Below are 22532 nucleotides of genomic sequence, written 5' to 3'. Positions count from 1 at the left end.
TTTCTGCTCTAGTGACTGGAATGACTCTATCCTTTTCGGCGAGGTCTCTAGGTGGAAGCCGTGCCAGGTGTCTTACCTGTTTATGGTGGTCACTTTCCCCAATTACTGATTCTACAGGAACTAACTTGCCCAAAAGTCTGTTGAGAGTAGAGGCCACGTCTATCGTCTCAGCATTCCTACCTTCTGTGATCCCAATGAGACTAGACAAATACCGATCCGATCCTTTTCCGGATTTTTCAATTGCGCTGTGGATTTCCCACGGGTTGGCGTTGCCCACATTATTAACCCAATTATTTATTTATTTATTTATTTTTCATGTTCTCCGTAAAACGGTTATTCACCAATACACTATGGAGAAGATTACAAATTAGACAAATTTCTAAATAACAAATGTAGATCCTAGGAAATAAATTGTACAGCGCCCTTGAGGTGATTTTTCACAAAAACGGCGCTCTACAAATTATCCAATTATTATTATTATTATTATTATTATTAGACAAAAAGTATAGCAAAACACATAAAAAGGTCAGTTTCACTACTTTGTGACATACGTCAAAAGATAATTGTTAAACTGCCTGTAGGTTACGTTAAAAATGTCGATGGTCAATGCAGACTCGTTGAGAAGTTCAGTCGCTCTGTTGACTGGGGCGTTCTGATAGGCAGAAGTCCTCGCTTTTGGAGCATAAAAAAGGGTATGGGACCTTCCACGAGTATACTTGTCTGGGACATATAAGTTAATCTCTTTCAAAATAGGTGGATTATGTATAGTTCCAGAGATTATCTTAAAAAAATGTTTTCCTAAAAATATTTTTCGGCGGGCTTCTAATGTATTAAGATCGAGCATTCCTGCTAAGAATAAGGATGGATACAGGAAAGGGTAGTACATATATTCCCTCATATATAGGTAACGCATGAATCTCTTTTGTACTTTTTCTATTTCGAGAATATGGTTTTGCTCAGAAGGGGCCCAAATAATGGAGCTATATTCCAAGATACTGCGAACAAGTGCTTCATACGTTCTTCGGATTGCGATTCCGTTGGTAAATGATCTTGAATTACGAAGAACAAATCCAAGCATTTTGTTGGCACGGGAGACAATATCAGATATATGGGATTTGAAAGAGAGATGTGCTTCAAAAATTACGCCAAGGTCTCGAATCTCATTTTTAGGTGTTAATTCATGTTTATTAATGTGGTAGGGGAACAGGAATGTATCTTTGGACCTTGTAAATGTAACGACACTGCATTTCTGAATACTGAAGGGTAAGTTGTTCAGTTCCGACCATTTGACAAGAGAATCAAGATCGTTCTGCAGAAGAATGGAATCGATGTAACTTTTGATTGCTTTGAAAAGTTTTATATCATCAGCAAAAAGGAGATATTATGCCAGGCAGCTCGTTTCGCAGAAAGTACAGCGTGTTTAAAGGTCGCCCTGGACTTTCTGAGTTCGGTCCAGAGAAGGGCTGTCTCCTCTTCCGTGCAGCCACCCCTCCTGGACAAACCCAGTGCCCTATAAGCTCTCTTATAAACCCCTTTAAGCGAAGTCAGCTCAGGTGACCACCACGTCGTCCGGATAATTGTCTTGGGTTTGTTCTGCCCAGAGATGAGTTGGCCGCTGATACTACAGCCGAGTTGAAAAAATTCCCCGAATTGTCCGGATCGGTAGCTGCTACGTGGTGAAAATCCCTTAATGTATCTCGTAGAGCTTCCCCAAAGTTATCCCAGTTCGCCCTAGTGGTGTTGAAATTCCAGGAGGATCTTGGAGCTTCGGTTTTCTTGACACCAATCGTAAATGTGATAAGTCTGTGATCCGAATTTATTGCGCATTCGTGGACCATCCATTTTGATATCCTGGCCGCAACTGATTCAGAGCAAAGAGTTAAATCAATGTTGCTCTCTCCCATATGGTTTGAAAAAGTGAAAAACGAACTCCGTTCGTTGACGATAGAAAGGCCTTGCGCAGCAATCAGGTCTTCGACAGCATCAGTCCGTGATCGTACTGAATGAATTTTATTATTGTCAAACCATAGTGGAGAGCGAGCATTAAAGTCACCTCCGATAACTATGTTACGACCTTTAAGCGCGTTAAAATAGACAGACACCATAGACAAATGAATATTAGTAGACCTGCCCTAAGTGATTAAAAGCGTATTATCCCCACTCCCCATACCGGTTCCATTGGAGCCGGCTGGGCTCGCGTATGGCCTCAAGTTAAATTTGAAAACGTGACGTCATCATTCTTGTGCGAACTATGGTCGAGGCATCATCGGTTCATTTTACGAAATAAAACACGGCAAAATGTTGACTTGTACTATGAAAACTTGTAAAAATAGATGTGAAAAAGAGAATAAACCCAATTGTCGTATTACATTCCATATATAAGCATTATTTTACTTTATTTTAAGCATATTCACATCGTATAATATAGATCAGTTTTAGAAACATATACTATCACATCGAGAAACGTCTGGACGCGAAACACAAAGCTGGTTGGTTGCTGGGAAGTAAATTATGAACATTTATAAAAGTGTCTTAACTAAATACTTAAACGAAATATTCGACTCTGAAAATAGAACCGAATTTTTTTGCCGAATTTGGACTTCGCAAATTAGTTCATAACGTGGCGAGTAATTTGCGCTCCCATGTAAAAATGTCTATTCATTCAAAAGCAGATTTTACTTTTAAGAACTAAATGGTGATATTATAATGCGAGATGCCTATTTACTGTCAGATTGATTTATTGACGAATCACAGTCAGCTTAACCCCCTTCTTTCTTCAACAGTTGATTTTACCCCTCGCCATTATCTTCTCGTCTATTAATTCCTATGTCTGTGACAGACACTGAAATGAAAAGAGTAAAGTTTCTTTGTTTACGGAAGTGTTTCCTACATTTCGCCTTAAATATGACGACAGTGTTTGTTACAATCCTTGACCATTCATGAACCGTTCGATCTCTTAAATCCGATCACTTTGCCATTAATAGAAACATTGTTGACCATTGCACTTGCTGATTGGTCAATTTATTCTAGGAAGTCACCCTTAACACGTCAATTTATCGAATATGAATGCATATTTGACACGGGTCGTATTCAAGGATTTAAATCGCTAAAACCCAAACTTACGGTTAACATTTTACAAACAATCGGATAGTATTATTATCTATAGCAGAGGTTCCCAAACTTTTTTGCCCCGTAGACCACTTGACAAATATATTTTTTTCCGTAGACCCCCTGCCTGCCGAATATTGAATTATCCTAAAACTATTAACGTCCCATGTGATAATCATTCCTCTTTTTCGTAAGAAGATTCCCTTCCCTTTCCTGTCCAACAACCGGGTAGCGGTATAGTTCCTCTGTCTTTACATTGTGCAGACAGGGCGCCCTTGTGAGGTATTACACCAAATGAAAATGGAGAAGAATAAGCAACGGGAATTTCTTTCTGTAGCTGGCCCTACAGAACTGCCCCTTAAGTTCTTTGTTAGCGCTTATTCCGATCAGTTCTTCTTGTCATTTGATATCCGATTCTTCAACATTCCACTTCCACAGTCAAAATGTCCTCAAACTTAGTTTTGAAGTCTGTGTGAAGTACATCTAAATGTTGAACGTCATTATTACCCTGGACGTTTTTCAAAAACAAGTTGGGAATCTAGGAAAATTCACGGCTTCCGATGTGCAATGGTTTTGTTTCAATATATTAATACTGACGAGAAAAGGAACGTATAATTTTATTTACATACCTCAAGAAACAACTTTACGAAATATAAAAATACAAATATCAAATAAGTAATTTCTCAGTCTATTATTAGTATTACGTAAACTGTATTATTTGTGTTAGTTGTATTGTGTCAACTACGGAACTCCTAAATGTTGACTTAAGGTAAATGGGGGTCCGCTCGTACGTACCCCCATTTCAATCTCGTGGACCCCCAAATTTTTTTCTCGCTGACATAGACCCCCAGCAAGCCGATATCGACCCCTGGGGGTCTATATAGACCACTTTGGGAACCTCTGATCTATAGCTTAGGATGGTTGTAAACAGAAGTGGTGCCCTCTGTCATTTTCAAAAATACCCGTTGAAATATTTCCAGTTCATGAGTTCTCTTAGCTAAGGCTCAGGTATTCGAAATCCGTCACATTTGACATGGAGACAAAAACATCAATCAGCCATAGAGCTATACAATAGAGACGCTATTGCGTATTAATATCTTGTATAAACGTGTTCCACTATTATAACGCGATAAGTAGCGTGCGTGGACCGGATGTGGTAGTTTTGTTGGATTGGGAGCGTTGGAGGTCACTTAGACGTAAAAAATGTACCCTATTTTACGCTTCACGTCTCATGTAAATATAGTACATCAACACATTCAGCGTCATTTTTAATATTTTTTTACATTTGAACGGCCTCCGCTAACAGTGAAAATGGCGCTCATCATCGATATATAAAAACAACTCATACCTTATTTCTATCTAAAAACTAAGTGTAATTTCATAATACAACTTTCCATCGAATTCCGATGCCTCGCTTCGAAAGCCTACATATAATAATGTAATTTCACTACAATATGAAACAGAGCACAAAGTTATCGCTTAAAATTCTATGTTGTAATTTGTTAATTTATCGGCCAATAGCAAACCTGAGAAGCATCGAGTCAAAAGATATAGAAATGAACTTAACAAACAAACTTGATTTAAACTTGTCATACAAGCTTCTAAAAACATACGCGAAACCAGTAAAGATCGTTCAATTTGTGGCAAAAGTGTTGTCGCAATTTATTCCGTGACGTAGTTGTTTTGCTAGAAAGAAATTTAAGATTTTTTTTCAATTGTTATTTTTATCGATAAGCCGTTTCGAAGCTATCTTAAAGGTGTATATATATAAATATATTTAATATTCATACAGCTGATTAAATTGTGATAAGTCCGCCAGAGCACCTGCCTAAAATATTTCGTGTTTGAAAAGTGATCTTCACAAAACTAGTCTAGTGAGCGGACGAATTTGCTGAAAGACAATTTTGCTCCTTGCAGACCAACAAAGTGTAAAAAGCAATGCTTCTTCCGAACTTTGGACTGGAGGTAATGCAATTTATTCTTAATAAATGTTTTCTTAAACAAATATTTTTGGTTTCGGTGTTAATTTTAAGAATCACACGCTCTGTCTAATCGTCGATCAAAGTGACGATAGCTTACTTAAACCTTATTTAGGTAAACTTTGTGATAAATCGGCTGTTCTCGACCAGTCAGCGTTTGGTTAAATTTTGATAACCGTCATGTTTGATGACTGATCAATCAGCTACTCAAGGTAAATAAAAGAAGATGAGGTAAATAAAATGTGCAGAGGCGCGCCTCATCTAATATGCACAAATATATATATTTTTAAAATAGTTTCATAGACTATTTTTATTTTTTTAATTAAACCATCGTTTAATAATTTGTCAAATGTATTATTTTGGTTCTCCGTGTAATAATATAATATAATATTTGGCTGCTTTATATAGCGCTGTTTTCGTGAGAAATCACCTCGTTGTAATTAAACTGATTCCTTAATTAAACAATCAGAAGGTTGCGGGTTCATTTCCCGTCGGCGGCATTTATTTTTTCTCAGAAGATTTTTTCAATTTGTATTGTGTTTCAGACCAATAATTATTGATTATAATAATCTTTTATCCTTTGTACTATGCACATAAACCTTTTCTTGTAAACATTAGTATATCTTTAACTTGGTTGTGCACAATCTACCATTGAACCTCTTCTAAAAGCCCAAAAAATGGTAATACGTGTCATTAACAAGCGACCGACAAGATACCCCTCCACTCGACTCTTCATAGAGTATAAGGTCTTAAATATACGACAACTCCACCTAAAATTTTCGCTAATACATTTCCTGTTCAAATATAAAAACAAAACTCTTTTACAACACAACTACACCACCAGAACAATAACCAACGGTCACTACAAAGTACCCTCACTACATACCACGTCAGCTCAAAGACAATTTTTCTTTCTAGCTCCTAAAATCTTTAACCTTATCCCTGAAAACCTAAAAACTGCGAGTCAACCTCATTCCTTTAAAAAACAAATTACGAAATGGATCCTTACACACGGAATACATTACAATTACAATACCCATTCATTCTACACTCTATCAATTTAATCACCTTTCAGACAAAACATAACTTATTGTAACACATAATACATAATCATACAACACATAATAAACATTTAAACACTTAACATAACATAATCCTTATTCCCTAACTTAGCGGTATAGTATGTAAATAAATAATTAGTATGATCTATTTACTAATAATTTGAGTAATTCTTATAATCTTATAATCTTCTTATAATTCTCTAACTTCTTCATTCTCTTCTTGCAACCCTAACTAGCTCTTCACAATTTTTATTATTATTTTTTCATACCATAGTAATGTATAGATTCTATTCAAACTGTAAAATTCACCCGCCATAACACAGGGTCATCCCTAGCATGGAGGGTGAAATATCAAAAAAACTATATGTACCCTCTAAGTCTTGTATTAATAAAATAAAATAAAAATAAATAAAAATAAAATTTATTTTTTATTTTTATATATGTAATTTGGATGAGGCGCGCCTCTGCATATTTACCGAAGAACGTCGCTTTTCCGAGACGTATTGACGTGTCAGTGTCTCCGCCGGGTCAATATGGCCGGTGGTCGCACGCGGAAGTGTTTGCCGCCTCCCTTCGGAATGACAATCATCCAATTGTAGACTGTTCCTGGTGCATCACACACTCTTTAGCTCCCGTCTCCTTGGAAGACAATCAACGCAGTATTTGCCCCACTAATGCCTCAGTCACATTGCGATTCTTTTGGCGAAATGCTTTGAAAAAGATCCTGTATTCGCACCATAGTTGAATTCTATGATTCGCACTCATTTTAGAATGGAATCTTACAGTTGTGTTCAGGCTTACTTGGTGTGGAATCTGATGGTTGTATACACATAACTATGTAATCTGATATTTGTGTCCACACAGATTTAATATGAAATCTAACGGTTGTGTTCACAACGATTTGTATGGAATCTAACGTTTGTATACATGGAATCTGACATTCGTATTCATACTAATTTCGTATGGTATCTTACATTTGTGCTCGCACTCATTTAGTGTGGAATCTGACAGTTGTGTACTGTACACACTGGATTCGCATGGAATCTGACAGTGTTGTTCACACTGATTATTATGGAATCTGAAAGTTGTGTTTTCACTGGATTCGTATGGAATCCGACAGTGGTATTCACACTGCTTTAGTGTGAAAACAGTGGTGTTAATACTGGGATCGTTTGGAATCTGACAGTGGTGTTCACACTGATTTAGTATGGAATCTGACAGTGGTGTTCGAACTGATTTAGTATAGAATCTGACAGTTGCGTTCACACTCATTTAGTATGGAATCGGACAGTGGTGTTCACACTGATTTAGTGTCTAATCTGACGGTTGTATACACTCAGTTTTTAGTAAAAAATCGACTCTTTTTATTAGATTAGATTAGATATTAGATAATCACTACGCTCAAAACTAATTGATCTAATTAGTTTTATTATCATGTGGAATCTCGGACCGAGATCTGAACATTCCTTAATAAGAATGTGCTACTAATACATACTACTAGGATACTAGTTCACTCATTCTCTTATCGGTTGTTCCGCATTTGTTCACATTTATTGTTCTCCCTAATAAGACCAATATTAAGCAATTGTATGAATACGGGTCAATAAGTCTGTTGAGTCATGTTATGAACCCCTCAGGCCTCTGGCATATTGACCGTTATATTTCTAAAAGGTGCTGTTAAAGAGTCGGAGAATTTATGTGTATTTCCGCTTCTCAATAAAATCCAAATAAGTGGAATATTTCTGAACGAATCCGAAAACTCGAAACTTTATTCGCATTCATAGCGCTTTCAAATATTATTATTAGAAAAAAAACATATAATTTTTGAAATAATATTAAAATTTTAATTTTTAGCATTAACTTTGTGGCTCGTCATAATTTACAATAAAAATAAAAGGTAACAATTATTTTACAAGCAATAATTATTAGCCTGAAACTAGCCAGGAGATTTTTCAATGTGGATGAGTGTTTCAGGCTAATAATTATTGCTTGTAAAATAATTGTTACCCTTTGTGCTATGCATAAAAAATCTTGTCTTAAACGTTAGTTTACAAAAAAATAATAAAAAATAAAAGGTTTTAAAAATGACTTACCTTTCGTTGTTGGTCTAAATCTAAACGCTGAACTAAAATTGCTGATAACGAAAAAAACACATATTTTATTATACAAATGTATTATACACATTCTTGCCACTTTATTTTTCTGTCGTATCATATAAAAAATAATTAATAAAAATTTTACAAAGTTTCATAAGTTTTTCTTAAATTGCGGTCGGAACCTTTGATCTCATATTAGTGTACACTTTAATTATTCTGTGGTCTTCTCTATTTGAATATAAAGCTTGGTGTTTTCTCTTTCTAACACCGTTTCGTTCATAGTTCTAACTATAACTGTAAGGGAGACAACGATTTCTATGGGGTGTTCCAAAAAGTAAACAAATTTACTCTTCGGGTAATAGCTGTTTGTTCGCAAAACCGAAAGGCACGTTTCTGACTGAAAATGGTCGCGTTTACCTGGAAATTCAGATAAGCTGTGCAAGTTTTCATTACGGCAGAGCACTTCGTTCATGTGAGCTGCGAAAAACATACTGATTTATTGCATATTAAGATCACAGCAGCCCAATGTTCGTGCACGCTGTTTCTGAGTCATCACTCTCTGTATGTCCTCGAATTTATTAGCATTTTCTAGGTATTTTTAATATGACGCTTCCTTCGATTTGATTCAAATAGATTCCCATTTATATAAAAGTATAAATGATCTCATTATTTTTTTAGCGATTGCAGATAATATTTAAATATCTCAAAACATTTTTAAAAAATCAGGTTGCCAGCATGAAAAACACTAGATGCATATTGCTTTCCAACGTTTTACTAGGAATCTGGAAAATTTTGAGATAACACCCAATGCACGATTATTTGCTGAATCTCGTAATTCCCGTTATTAACGTACACACCATGCAGAAATTACCAGACGATCCGTTCATTTTTGTTTTATAATCAAATTCTGGCAGATATGGTTTTTTCGATGTGTAATTCTCTAGGAAATAAATTGCTCAACTCAATGATAACAGGGCAACGAGATGAGTCCTTGAACGGAGATTTATAAGATTATTTACAAGCTGCAGTAACCTGGGATATTAAGGCGACGCAATACTCTAATAACGGGGGCTTGCTCGAGGTTCACATTTCAATTAATTCCGACGAATCCGTATCTATAATGTCTTTTTTTCAGACCGATACCTACGGATGTAAATTATTTATATTTAAGATTAATAAATACGGTACCTTACCATTAAAATTTATAAAACCTGCTTACAATAAAAGGTCTCCTTTGGTTCACTATTATTGTGGATAACATGGGGAAAAGCTCATACCCACTGGTACACAAACATACCACAAGATTCAAAGAAGGAAAGGGTCTAATAACTCCTCGAATATTAAATAAATATGGAAGCCGTACCTACTCTTTAATATGTAATTCCAGTGATTTTCAATAAAATCAATAAAAATCTTAAATTTGAAAAAAATGAGAGACTATGTCCAAAAATGGTAAAGCTGTGGCTAATGTATGAAGAAATCATGCATCCTTGATTTTTTTTTATGTATCTACCTGTATGTATAACTTGTTTTTAGTAGAATGTTTAATTGGTAGAACCTACAGACAAGCTGCCATATAACAGCTATGTGGGACTACCTTAAATTTGTACAAAATTGTTTCTATTTACTTAATAAATTTAAAAAAAAAACTATAAAATTAGCGGTAAACACCAGTGTTTTTATTTTTAGACGATGAATTAGTAACTTCCCGAGTTATTCGTTTAGAAACATCTGAGATTTTAGTAATACGTTTATCGGAATTAATTTAAACAAACCCCGGGAAAAGATCGAGGTTTGCTTTGGTAAATTCGACCGTAGATCCGTCTAATACGCAGGGCCGCGCGCCGAATATTTTTTTACACGACTTCTTTACTTAGTTCGTTAAGTTTTGCTAAAGCAAATTCGACCGTAGGTCTGCCCAATACAACAGGGCCGCGCATCGCATATTTTTGTTCACGGCTTCTTTATTTATGTCGTGAAGATTCCGATTTTATTTTAGGGTATTGTGCCGGCTTAAAGAAAAACTGTGTTTGAACCCTCGGGGCCAGTATTTTTAGTTGCTTTTCAAATTGTAGTAATGAATCTTGACAAAATTCCGCAGATCCAATACGACTCATGACATTCCTGAGTATTGATACGGACGATTATGTTGCCCTGGAAAAATATAATGGGGTGATAAAAATATATATTGGTTAGGAGATGTGTATTGAAAAATGTGAAAATGTGCCCGCCAAACAACCCGCTATAGGGCGGTTTTCTCCAGGTGTTATATTATTCGTGGGTCCTATTATATCATAAGTTATGAATTTAACAAATATTTCTTTCTGCGTACAGGATCCCGCTCATTAAGACATTGATAATTTCGAGTTAAAGGGTCCTCGGGTGCGGGTAGCCCGAGGCGCGTGACAAAGAAAATTCGCATTTCCCGGGGACGTTATCACTGCCGCCAGCCGCCCTCCGCGGTGAAAGACAACATTACGGTCAATTAATTAACACTCACTCCAAACGTCACTGTTCAGCCACTGGCCGCTGGTTCCTACTTACTTCAGTGTTCAGTTCTTCAGTCTTGATTTTCAGTCGCGCGCCAACTTTCGTGCCGTTTGCCGCGTCTTTTCTCGCCGAGTGCAGCAACACCGTGTCTAGTATTAACTCTCGTCGTATTATTGAGCACACCGCTTTTACGGAACAGTTTCCTACAACAAGTCTCTGTCGGCAGTCCGCGCTGACGGCGTTCTCTATTCAAAAAGTCAGCCGATCTTATTATGTAAGTTTTTTTCTTTCTCAAACGTGATCTGTGCTTCGAATGCACGTGGGTTTTTCGAACGTTTAGTGTTTGTATTTTTTCAGTTGTAAGTGTATTTATATTATATTTACTCGAGAGGTCGCAAAGACAATCAAATAATTTGATTGTAAATCATATTAAACCTTTATATTTACTTATAACTTTCAATGTTAGCTATATTTTCTTCATATTTATATAATAATATCTATTAGGTGTATTTAATCATGAATGAAAATTTATCAGTTCTAACTGGTATGTTCGGTTGTTTTCATAATTCAAAGGATTATTAATTAATAACAAATTAAATAGATACCATGATATAATTACGTTCTAGTTCATCTCATTAGTTGAACTTGCTATTATTGTTATGCTGGATATTTGAACCATTTTAAACCTCCAAAGATGCTTACAAACATTTTATTAAATCTATTTTATTTATAGTTTAATTAAATTTTGTATCATATGCATGGTTAAATTTATGTAAACAACTCTACAGTCAAAATGAAATATAAATTAAACTTGTTCTATAATGTATAATTTCGTCATAAAGCGGTGACTTTTCCCATATTGCACGTACGCTCTCATCTGAATTTCAAATCTGCGACCGTTTGCCTAATTTACAAACTCATAACATTATGTTTTATAAGTTAAGGAAGTGTTAAGTAATGTTATAGAAACGGATATAAACGTCTAACAGACATTCCTGTTCCATGTTGCAACACTAATTATGTAACACGAAGTAACATCATATTTGTCTTAACTTGTGAAACTTTCTTCTCATTTGGGCAATGTCAAAATATCAATGGCAATTTCAATATCATTTATTAAAAATCGTGACCTGTCATTCTGAATGGTCTTGAATTGGCTCTCAAACATCAGTGAGAAAAAATAAGCTCGCAACCATAACAAATAAAACAAAAGTATTTAATTTGTTCGTTTTCCTCAAAAAGTCTTTAGCATAATACGTATTTTATTGATTGATTTTCTTAAGGCCACAGATACTTTGGAAGGGAGAAATGGAAATACGAATGTTAGAAAGCCGCTTATATTAAAAAAACGATAATAATTAAGCGAAACTCGTTTTAAATAGGGCAAAAATCTCTCGACAAATGCGTTAGTTGCTTTTAAAGATACACTGTGAATTTTTCATGCCTACAACATATTAAATCACAGAAAAAAACGTATTTTAAATAATTTTATAATGAACGTTTCGGCATACCAAATGTATGGATATTATCTTCAAAAATAACTTAAAAGAGTTGACGAGAAACTTGTTATAAATCGGTATAAATTGGAGCTTAATGCTATTATTTTATTTAATTAAGAGAGAGATAGATAGAGAGAGAGATAGAGTCTCCAACTAAGACTATTAACCTCCAAACTAACTATTAAATTAAGAGATGGAATCTCCAACTATTATCCAAAATTAGTCAACAAATGAATGTTTTTTTTTCTTAGCAACAACTAATGTCTTCATCTATTAATTCTGATTTTACTCAAACATTTTTTTTTCGCCATATAATTATTAACTATGATATTAGTAACGTTGTGGTGGAACTTTGGAACTCTATAACGTTGTTACTTTGTGTATACTACTTTAATTTATAACATTACAGCAATATATCGGCACAAGTGTTCCTTCAACATTACAGATGTAATATTAACTGTATATCGACAGGACATAGTATAAGTGCCACAATGGAGGCCCGCTAGTGTTGTTATAAATTAAAGTGGTGTACACAAAGTGACAGTGTTTATTTTTGAATGAAATTCATGTTTTTTTTAAATACAGGGTTTTCCAATAAGAGGTGTTATTTTGATATTCAATCGTAAAAGATCAATGGTTTCGCTGTTTGTGTGGCACGTACCGCCGTCTTGTTGAAAGTAAACGCTGTCCAGATCAATACCATCCAATTCCGGCCATAAAAAATCATTAATCATCTCTCGATAGCGCAATCCATTCACCGTAACTGTTGCTCCAGCCTCATTTTCGAAAAAGTAAGATCCAATGACTCCGCCGGACCATAAATCGCACCAAACAGTCACACTTGAGGATAGAGAGGCTTTTCAACAATAACTCTTGGGTTTTCCGAGCCCCAGATGCGACAATTTTGCTTGTTGACGAAGCCACCGAGGTGGAAATGGGCCTCATCACTCAAGATGATTTGCATTTGATTCACGCAAGTGAATTTTAATAATTTCAATGCGTTGTTGAAGCGTTTATCGTTCCATTTTTATTAATGGCGTAGTTTTTACTTGTCAAATGTCAAAAAATGACAGCTTCAAAAATAACATCTACCAAAATAGCGGACTATTCAAAATAACACCTCTTATTGGAAAACCCTGTACAGTACTGTCAGATGACATTACGGCAGTTAATATACAAAATAAATGTGAGTCAAAAAATGTTTTGAAATGGATGTATTTAAAACAAGTTTGTTCTTTACTGGTTGATTTTTATCAGTTAATAATAAAATTATTATTTATTGTTTTAAATTATTTTTTACTTGCACATTAACCACAAAAATGTCATCAAGGTCAGTACTTTTTCAACCTTGTTTCCTGTGGCTTCCGCAGATCTTCTGAAGATTTATATTAATTTATTCCTTAGACATGAAACATTCCCTGGTAAAAATGCCTTTGAAAAATATAATAACCTTCTCTCTTCGATTTAGTAATAATAAAGGAATGATAAGGTTAACGGGTCATGACCATAACCTAAATTAACTTAAACTTTCTAATAAATGAATAAACGTGCGTTTAGAGTTGTGCGTATCGGAAGATTGCAGCAATATGTACTAAATAACCACTCAATGATTTATTCCTACTCCGGTGACCATTGTTATGTACAGTGTACGGTGTTCACACAAAGCGAATTGTGTCGACATTGTGTGCACTGTGCTTTATGTGTTCCGTACGTCAAATTTAAAATATATTTATACATTCTTACACATTATAACAACAATGTAGTTTTTTTTATTAATCATTAATAATATCTTTAGGTAGTCAATATTTATTATTTAAGACCGAATTTCTACCGATTTATAACATACTTACCTCTAACACTATTTACACGGTATTTAAGCTAAAAAAATGCATTATTTTTAAGATAATCTCATTTGCCGAGTTGAAAAAATTATATGAAATTTCCTAGATACAAAATAATAAACTGAACTCCGATTTTTTTTTACGTCTGGTACTGTTATTAAACATGTGTGTGATAAAATGAACAGTGTTTCTTTAAATGCTACTTAATACATTTTTGTCGAAAAATTTTGCACTTTAAATTTGCAATTTTGCATTTTAAATCAGTCATATTTTTGCTTGCGCTTAAAGCGCTCCCTTTAACATAGGTGCATATTTCCATTTCAAACCATTTTCTTCTTCTTTTTGAACGCTTACTACGGAGCCTTAAAGCAAGATCGACAAATTTATGTTGTGCATGTTTAAAAATATATAATTTAATCCTTTTTCTGTTAAATTTATTTTACAGCTTTTGTTCGTTATATCTTAAATTTTTCTTGATTATGTTATTGCACATACATTATATTTATATTTTACCTCTTTAAACAATGGCAAGAATATCTACCGATGACGACATTATTGGTCCTAGTAACGAAAATTAAATTATTATTTAATTGCCTCCCGCAACAAATCATACCAAATGTCATATTTTATAGGACGAACAAATGTTTAGGCCAATGGTTCTTAACTATAATTAACAGTTTATTTATTGTATATTGTCAGCCAGAATACTTCGCCGGAAGACCTAAACAAAATCTGCAGAAAAAAATTCTCGGAGATAATCTCTTGTTGACCCGGGAAGCCATTTTGTTTTTCTTCTTACCCTTGAAAAATATTCCGCGACAACCTCTTATTAACGGTCATGGTGATATTAATGCAATTGGATTACTCTAGTTTTTGAACTACCCCTTCCCGTAAGTGTCTCATACTTGGCATAATAATAAAATTAGATTTGTTTATAAGATTTTTTTGTGCGATTGTTAAACGTCTGCTTATATTATACACTAAAAGTTACCGAAATGTACAATATAAATATCAGACTGTGCACTAGCAATGCCAAAATGTATGCCTTAAATCTATATAAATATATTAAAAAATATATCAAAACAAAGTCACTTTCCGCGTCTGTTTGTGCGCTTACTTCTTCTAAACTACGCAACGGAGTTTGATAGGGTTTTCACTATCATTTAGAGAATTTCTTCCTGAATTTTTATATTTATAATACGTGTAAATTATATTTATAGAAAGTAGAGAAAAGTCGATGTTTTGTAATCAAGTCGTAAAAAAACATTTTTAGGCGCTTACATTGTTAACGCTGTCTAAACCTTATACGATACATCAAAATAATGTACTACGGAATTGGTAAGTTTTTAGATTCTCACGGCCAAAAGCATTTTTGTTGTTTGTTTTTGGGGTCACATCTTCGGATCTACCGGATCTGCCCTGATGATGGACACTGCAACGCTGTCCGAAACGTCGGCTAAAGAAGGAGTTAGCGCAACACGGCATAACACCCCAAAAACAAACAACAAAAATACTACGGAATTGTATATCTTGAACAGGCCTACAGAAAAGTCTGTCATGGTATATGTCTATCTCATAAAGATAACCCCCAGCAACGTACATTATATGAAGATTGTCGGTGGGCGGAGTGGCTTTGGTTTTTATTCAAATCTACAGTTTTTTCGGAGATTGATGAAATTTTAGAAACAAGGAAATCTCCGAGTTAAATTATTTTTGACTTCGAAATTTCTACCTCGACCTGTCAACTAGACTAGTCATCAAATTTGTTAAATCGTGTAAATTAGAAAACATTTGAAAGCGAATATGTTCTTAAATGCCTACGTGGTTAGTTTCATTGACACGGTTTCAAGTTGGATGTCTGTTAATAAACTCAAACTTAATCCGACAAAGACGGAATTTATTTGGATAGCTTCTCCTGGAAGACAAGCCCTCATCGACTCCAGTCCAATCCGTATTCAGAATACAAATATAATCCCTTCTACGGAAATAAAATTTCTAGGTTTCACTTTAGACAATTGTCTTTCTCTTCAATCGCAAATTTCAAAAACTGTAAGTGCTGGCTTTTTCCATCTAAGGCAGATAAAATCAATTAGGAGATGCCTTCACTTTGATGGAGCAAAATCACTCATTAATTCGTTCGTTGTCTCACGTATGGACTATTGTAATAGTGCATATGCTGGCCTACCTAAAAAACAATTCAACAGAATCCAGTCCGTTTTCAATGCTGCGGCGAGAATGATTTTTGGTGAATCTAAGCATTGTCGTATAACCCCGCTTCTAAGGGATCGTCTTCATTGGCTTCGATGCCCTGAAAGAATAGAGTTCAAGATCTGCTTAATGACCTTCAAAGCATTGCAGGGAATGGCGCCAGCCTATATATCGGAATTATGTGTCCGACAAAACCTAAGCGATAGACAGCTTACTCTGAGGTCAGCAGATCTAGATGTTACCAATCGTTTAATCGAACTTTCTCGGTCAAATCGAGCTGTTTACTATGATCGCTCTTTTCGTGTAGCTGGCCCACTCATTTGGAATAAACTTCCCCCAGCCCTTACCAATATACAAAATTTGGCTGAATTTAAACGGGTTTTAAAAACAAAATTATTCAAAAAATCATATTTAATAATTTAAAATCATTTATATTCTCATGAATCTAAGCTTCTTTTTTAATATACTATAAAAAGCCAGGTTTTGAAGTTTTCCGGTAATTGTTTGGTTTCGGTTTCCTCCTTGTTGTACTTTTATGTTTAATGTCCACCTATTATATAATATTTTAATGTTTTCCTGTTTTATATAATATTTTAATTTTAAAGTTCTTATTTTTCGTGCACTGTCACTGTCTTTTATTGTTGTCCTCTACTAAAATAGCACTGTTATTGTTAAATTTTATTCTCTGCTTTTGTGTAAACCGTTTATTCTTTATTTCATGTTATGTAATTAATTTTTTTTAAAGGAACACAATAGGAAATTTTATTTTAAGTTTATTATAGTTAAGCGCACTTGAAGTGAAACAACACAAAACTGCGCTATATAAATGTTATGTTATTATTATATTACTTATTTTTTAACATCTATGATAAATAATGGTTTAACCTCTGAGGCTAACTTGTTCGGTTTCGGGAACAAACAGCTTATTTACCTGTAGAGTCAATTTGTTCGCTTTTGGGAATAGCTCATATGATCTTATTTTAATCGTTATATCTCCCTTTCTGTCATAGTTAGAAATATAAACTAAATTCAACAAGCTTTATATTAAAATAGAGAAGTTAACAACATAATAATTCGTTTATAGATTTGAATGACTTTAATATATATGATATGTCCAGTCCCCCTATAGATAATTCACATCAGTTTAACCATATATCTTAACCCAATCGGCACAAAGCACTCTCTTTAGGGTGAATTGCCTAATACAAAAAAAAACATGATAAAAATGTACACCTCTATGAAACCAAAGGTTCCGAACGTAATTTAAGAAAAAAATATGATTGCTTGAGAATTTGTTATTGATTATATTTATATGAAACGACAAAAAAATAACGTTAATGTTTATGATTCATTTATTTAAAAATAAATAAGTGTTTTTTTATTATCAGTAATTTTGGTTAAGCGGTTAGACGAAAAAATGTAAAGTGAGCCATTTTTCAAACTTTTTCATGTTTGCTTTCAAATTTTGTAGTGAACAAAATTATATGTTTCTTTCTAGTAATAATACAATTTGAAAGAGTATTTCATCACCTTTCAAAAATAGTGTTCTAGTTTTCGGATACGTTCAGATATATTCCATTTCTTAGATTTTTTCCAAGTGGAAATTCACTCCGACCTTCTGACAGCGTCCTTAAAAAAATCTAACGGTCAATAATATGCCAAGTTATTTGAATTTTATTACATTATAATTTAACTTATGCTACGACAGATATTGAACTGGCATCAACCTGTCCAAAGTCACTTAGGACAGGTTGTTTCACAGAATTTCACTACATTATAATTTAACTTATTTTACGGTTTCATGATAACTCAACACAGTGACAATTCAACACACTTTTAAAAAGTGATATAAAGTCATTAGAAACGATGAAAAAAAATTAAACCTAACCTACTTAACCCAGTTAATAAAGTTTTCGTTTCATCACTTTCCATGACTTTAAAAAACATTTTAAAGATGTGATGAATTATCATCGATGATTTATCCGGTCACCTATTTTACGACAGGGATTGAACTGGCATCAACCTGCTCAAAGTCACTTAGGACAGGTTGTTTCACAGAATTTCACTACATTATAATTTAACTTATTTTACGACAGGGATTGAACTGGCATCAATCTGCCCAAATTCACTTAGCACGGGTTGTTTCACAGAATTTCACTACATTATAATTTAACTTATTTTACGACAGGGATTGAACTGGCATCAATCTGCCCAAATTCACTGAGCACGGGTTGTTTCACAGAATTTCTCTACAGAATTTGAACAATTCATCAAACTTCAAAGATAATTTTCAAGTTCTGTGAAAGTTCTGTTTGTACAGTTCTGTGAAGCAAACTGCCCATAATGATATAATAACAGAACTTGTATAGAACTTTCACGACGTTGAGATTTGATGAATACACAGTCTCAAGTTCTTACAAAACGCGAAATGGGGTTTTAAAACGTCCAGTGTTTATTTAGTATGAAATTACAGTCTGTTTGAATGCAGGTGAGCCTCTTACCTTTTCAATCCGCGAATTACATAATTCACGTAACGGATTAAAGTGCGAGAATGCGGTATTATGGCATACCGAAGCCGGTAAGGATCGAGCCCTGCCAGGCCAATAGCAGCCTTGCGGCCATCTGCCGAGTTGACACTTCAGCGTGACACGATTCACGGTGTTTGAAAGAGAAAACAACGCTACGTAAGACACTAAACCTGTCCACAAATTAATGCGTAGGGATGCGCCAAATAGTATCAAACAATTTTTTTTAATCATTTATTGTCTTATTGGAATAAAACACCTGTAGCTTAACAACGTCACGAAAAAAAACAAACGTCTTCATTTTTTTTTAAATGTGATGATCTTGATGAAAAAAAACTTTTTGTTATCACTATGCAATTTGTAATATCGGAGGATCGTTTATTAATCGAATTTTTCCCCGTGTAGTAATTACATGGAGAAAAAATTCTTCATAATATGGGTAATCTCGTTAAACTTTGGTAAATTCGTAATAATATCGAAACGCGTTTTCACGCGCATTATCACATCACATGCAATTATATATAATGACGAAATGCGAAAATGTTAGGATTTTTTGAACACGTGTTCCGACATCAAGTGACAATACATTGGTAGTTTACTAAAAGAACCTATCAATTTTCTTTAAAATGATTTTATTAGTATTTTTGTTAAAAACCGATTTACGTATAAAATCAGTCGCGATAATTTAAATTCTTTATTGTGTGGGGCACCTTCCATATTATTAAATTCTATTTCCCCCTTTTAATGGCTGCGGCCGGTTTGTCCTAATTCTATAATGATGTCAAATGCCATTTTTCCCCCGGCTATGAAAATATATTCCATTCCTTAAATTAAAAAGAAATGTGGAGTTCTTCCATTAAAACATCAATACTAAGGACGGGTTGTTTCGGAGAATTTGAACAAAACTTCAAATTTCAAAGCTAATATTCAAGTTCTGTAAAAGATTTTTTCAAGTTCTGTTATTATTATTTCAGTTCTGTCAAGCAACTGGCCTATTATCATATAATAACAGAACTTGAATAGGACTTTCACAGAACCCGAAAATGAACGTTGAAATTTGATGAATTGTTCAAATTCTCCGAAACAACTCATCCTAGTAACAACCTACGGCTGTTTAAAAAAACACAATTTAAAATTCAGTTTTTAAAATATTCATAATCCAAAAATAATAATAATACCATTTACTAATGTATTCAATTTGCATCTTGTAACAGATATGTATGTAGATTATGTATTCCTGTATGTAGATACAGATAGGTATCTACATACAGTGCATCTTATAACATAGTGTAACTTTCATTCCTGTATGTAGGTAGATACCTATCTGTCACGACTTTAAAAATGTTAACAAAATTAACATGCGCACTGAGTACCACTTACAGCGCAGGCCCGAAAATACATTCAGTTGAAATCATTTAAATTCAATGTAACCCGATAGAATCTCAACAACGAATGAATAAATATTATTATAGGTTCAATCGGACAACATTTCTATTTAGATTAATAATTGTGCTTTTATTTTGCACAGTGTGACAATTAATTCTCCGATATAAAGAATAAACCATGAAACAGCGGTCCTTTGAATTTATATCAATCCTTAAATTTGATCAATACTTAAATTTGATCAATACTTAATTTTTATCAATCCTTAAATTCGATCAATGCTTAAATTTAATCAATCCTTAAATTTGATCAATCCTTAAATTTGATCAATCCTTAAATTTGATCAATTTATTAAATTTGACCTTGATTCTATCCCGCTTGCTATCGAATATCATTTCTAGAAATGTTAAAATAGATAACTCATACATATTTTTTCCCATTATCAGTATTTTGTTCAATGTTGTCGATAGAAAATAAAAACAACACTCTCTCTTTATCTCATTTGGCCTATTTTTTAATAATCTCATTTTGACATTAATACTATGTACAATAAAAACCTTAATACCTTAAATAGTTTTAAAATGATTACGAATTTTAAAACACGACATAAGATCGTGTAATTGGTTTATTTCATTTATTTATTTATGCGTTTTAATTCCAGCCCTTTTAAAAGGCTTTTTCATAGGCATTTTCAAAACTTTAGATACAGTTATCATTCCGAACGATGTTAAGAATTAGAAAAATTAACATTAGTGGTGATTTTTCTCATAGAATTTTAACAATTCATCGAATTTCATAGTTGATTTTCATGTTCTGTGAAGGTTCTATTCAAGTTCTGTTATTATTTCAGTTTCAGAAACAACTGTTGATATAATAATAGAACTTGAACACATAGTTGAAAAACCACACAACTGCATAACAATTACTATTTAGTCATTCTAATGCTACGTATACATACGTGAGCCGAACGGCCGAACTGAACCTCAACTTATGGGAAAGGAGCGAAGCAACCGCAAATTGTGCGAAACGCCGCCGCTTAACAACGTCGGTTCGCGTTTCAGTTCGCAAATGTATACATACCGGTGACCGGATAACTCACATGTTACATATGTAACTATTTAACCTAATTTTTGTTTTATCACTTTTCATAACTTTACAGCACTTTTTATAGGTGTGTTGAATTGTCATTTTATTCATTTATTTATTTGTATTTATTTATTAATTTATTTAACGCCCAGAGGTCTTTTACATGTAGGTGGTACAATTTTAATGACAGTTTTGAAACATGAGAAAGAAATATTAAAAATAACAAGAACATAAATTAAAAAAATACATTTTGATGAGTTATCATGGAACCGTATCAAAATACTCAATGATTAGATGTTAAAACAATATATAATCTATAACCTAACCTAACCTGACTATCCCTGAGGTTATCATCAACTTTAACTTAATGCGTTTAATTAAAACATAATTATTAATTACATAATGGAATGCGAGTTCTCATAATCGCCTGAACCCACACACTTATGAACCCAACATAACCTAACGCTATAAATATAATTTGATTTATTGAAAACATAACATTATGTTTATAAATATTATTTATGTGTTTATATAAACTATAAAATAAAACATCGGTTAATGAATTTAGAAATCAACTTTATAAATCTGTAATCGCACAAAATATCTGCTGAATTTGGTTTTTTTTTTGTATGCGTTATACTTTTTTATTAGTTATACTTCTAAATATGGCTTGCAAAAATAAACTATCTGAAACCTCATTTCTTTTCTTTTAAAAGATTCTATTGTAGATAGGTATGATAAATCTTTGTCCGTTTGTTTCTCGTTGCTCGTTTATGTGTTTGAATTTTGAGTTAAGAGGTTATATTCGATTAAAGATTTGAGAATTTGCACCCGAATTCGGATAGAACTTAATAATAATAACGATATTTGGATGATTTGTATAGCGCCATTTTTGTGCAAAATCATCTCCATGGCGCTGTACAAAAATATAATACATTTCTACAATGATCTATGTTATTACTAAATTTGTATGGAGATAATATACAGTACAATACTTACCTGGTAGGTCACTTGAGATTAACAATTCATTTACATAAACTAATTGTTTATTAGAGAAATTTGGATACAGGATTTAGGACATAATTGGAAAATTGAATATAATTGGACTTTGTAATCTAGAAAGATAGCAGCCAAAAATGTGTTAATTAGTTTTGGATAATATTTTGTATAAATAATTAATTGAGATGTGAGATAGACAAAAATGATTTAAAATAAACAGGTCTCAATAGCCGAGTGGTTAAAGACGTTGTCCCGGT

At 33.5% G+C, this 22532-nt stretch overlaps 1 protein-coding gene across 2 annotated transcripts in view; it reads left to right on the top strand.

Annotated features, from left to right (window-relative positions):
• The window catches only part of Hmgcr (HMG coenzyme A reductase), a 98778-nt gene that overhangs the window by 9437 nt on the left and 66809 nt on the right, over positions 1-22532 (top strand). Inside the window, exon 1 of one of the 2 annotated variants that reach the window (XM_089650733.1) lies at positions 10892-11008. The exons of the other annotated variant lie outside the window; for it this stretch is intronic. The gene's annotated coding sequence lies outside the window, so the exon portion shown is untranslated. Of the gene's footprint in view, positions 1-10891; positions 11009-22532 lie in introns of those variants that run through there. 2 annotated transcript variants of the gene reach the window in all.

Source organism: Hesperophylax consimilis, chromosome 3 (assembly GCF_061612785.1).
Source record: "Hesperophylax consimilis isolate HC1 chromosome 3, BYU_Hcon_1.0, whole genome shotgun sequence".
Classification (NCBI taxonomy): domain Eukaryota; kingdom Metazoa; phylum Arthropoda; class Insecta; order Trichoptera; family Limnephilidae; genus Hesperophylax; species Hesperophylax consimilis.
This window is presented reverse-complemented; position numbering and strand designations above follow the sequence as displayed.